The following is a 2,500-nucleotide window of genomic DNA, read 5'->3' on the forward strand; positions in this document are numbered from 1 at the left end:
TTCAAGTGAGTAAAGAGCTACTCGACTATGCATAAAGATAATGTAGAATGAGCCCCAGAATTTACTAGTTACTATAAATGAAAAACAAGTAACGATTTGTTTACAATGAAATAAAAAAATGATGAAATTTAATTAAAAGAGATAAACAGTAATCGTGGCAGTTACAAATAGAGATATGAATATTTTACGTAACTTATGATAATATGTCAGTTCGTAAGTTTACGTTTCCAGGCAGTTAAATGGGCTTGGATGATCTATTTCTCTGGTAACAGGATCGGACTCGTAAAATTCCACTTCCAGGCAATTGGTAATGGTTAATATGTAATCCTTGACAGCGGGCTCGGTTTGATCCTTGAAGATTATACAATCAAAGTTAAAAGCTCCGGCGTCTTAAGGGTGTAAGATATAATATCTACAAAGTCCCAAAAGATAAAAATCTTACAGTATATAGAAGGAATAGAGCGACTGGCCGTCCGGCATAGATTGTGAAGAGAAGTGAGTGTCAAATGTTAGACCTATCAGCTTTTATAATAATGGCTACGTGACAGAATGTAGAACGAAAAGTATTCACTAATTAGAAATTAATTCGAGGGAAGGCTATAAAAGGAAAGACGATCTAATATTAGAAGGTAAAGTTTATCTAAGCCTACCGAAATATAACTGGAGTGAGATGAATTCAGTTCTTAATAAAATAAAATTTAATAAGAGAGTAATTTAATAAAAAAGAGACAGGCTGAAAGGAAATGGCGAAAGAGTGACCTAACGGTAATTTAAAGATATCTACAAAGCAGCTAAGTCGGCTCTTTATAACGCCATCACATGCGCAAAAAAAGGCCCACTACAACGAAAAATTTCAAAGCATTACATCTTGCAAAGAACTGTTTTCCACCGCAACGACCTTCTTGGCAGAAAAGAAATCCACACCCCTTCCATCGTCTAGAAATAACACCGAACTAGCTCAAAATTTTGCCAACTATTTCCACGACAAGATAAAATCCATTAGGGAAAACTTAGACAATACATCATCATCATCGTCACCGAGTTTTGGACCATTCCATGGAACGCCACTACATGTTTTCGATCCAGCCACTGAAGATGAAGTGAAGTCAGCCATTTTAGATAGCCCATCAAAATATTGTGACTTATTAGACCCCATCCCAACTAGTATTCTAAGACTTGTATTGAAGAACTGTTACCAACAATAACTGAACTTATAAATAATTCGTTTGTCTCAGGTAGTGTCCCCGACTCGTTTAAACGTGCCATTGTTAAACCACTATTAAAGAAGCCCGATCTAAATGTAAACGAACTGAAAAATTACAGACCTGTCTCCAACCTTCCATATCTATCCAAAGTGCTTGAACGCATTGTATTAAAAAGACTTTTGTATCATATCCATCTAAATAATTTAAGTGAAATTTTCCAATCTGCCTATAAATCACATCATAGCACTGAAACTGCCCTTTTAAAAGTATGCACTGATATTCTTAATAGTATTGACAAAAATCATGTCTGTTTATTGACTATGTTGGACCTTTCGGCTGCATTTGACACCATTGATCACGAGATACTTATTAACGATTAGAAATTACTTTTGGAATTAGAGACACTGCGCTTAGTTGGTTTAAATCATACCTAACATCAAGATCTCAGTCGGTTCTGATCGATGGCGCAGTATCAGAAACATTTCCTCTAAATTACGGCGTTCCGCAGGGGTCTGTCCTTGGTCCTGTTATTTTTACTCTTTATACTCAACCTCTTTCGGATATTTTTGTTAAAAATAAATTAATGTATCATTTCTATGCTGATGACACTCAGATCTATGTAAGCGATATCCCTAGTAATATCCCATCATTAATTACCCGTGTTGAAGACTGTATTATAGATGTTAAATGCTGGATGGAAATAAACAAGTTAAAGCTGAATAATGAAAAGACAGAGGTGATGGTGTGTGGTAGAAAAAGTGTTTTGAAAGATGATTTTCTGAAGTTTACTCTAAATATAAATGGGTGCACAATTAACCTCTCAACGTGTGTGAAAAACCTCGGGTAATGCTAGATCAACATATGACTATGCAGGCACAGTTTGATTCTCTATGTAGAAGTTTGACAATAGGCTTAAAAAGAATTGCTTCAGTTAGACCTTTCCTAACAAGAGAAGTAACATGCAAACTAATAACATCTTTCATACTATCTAAAATAGATTACTGTAATTCGTTAATCTCGAATGTAAGCAACCGATAAAAATCACGCCTTCAAAGTATCCAGAATGCGGCTGCTAAATTGATTTTAAGAAAGAAGATAACATCCTACTCGTTGCCACTTTTGTATGAGCTGCATTGGTTACCAGTTAATGTGAGAATCGAATTCAAACTAGCAGTATTGTGCTATAAGTGCCTTAATGATCAAGCACCATTGTATATTACTGAATTTTTTAGAAACTTATAAGCCAACGAGGAGTCTACGTTCTGCACTAGATTCTACAAAATTAATTGTTACAA

This window comes from Berghia stephanieae, chromosome 11 (genome assembly GCF_034508935.2).
Source record: "Berghia stephanieae isolate SIO BIC M18660-M18661 chromosome 11, UCSD_Bste_1.3, whole genome shotgun sequence".
NCBI lineage: Eukaryota > Metazoa > Mollusca > Gastropoda > Nudibranchia > Aeolidiidae > Berghia > Berghia stephanieae.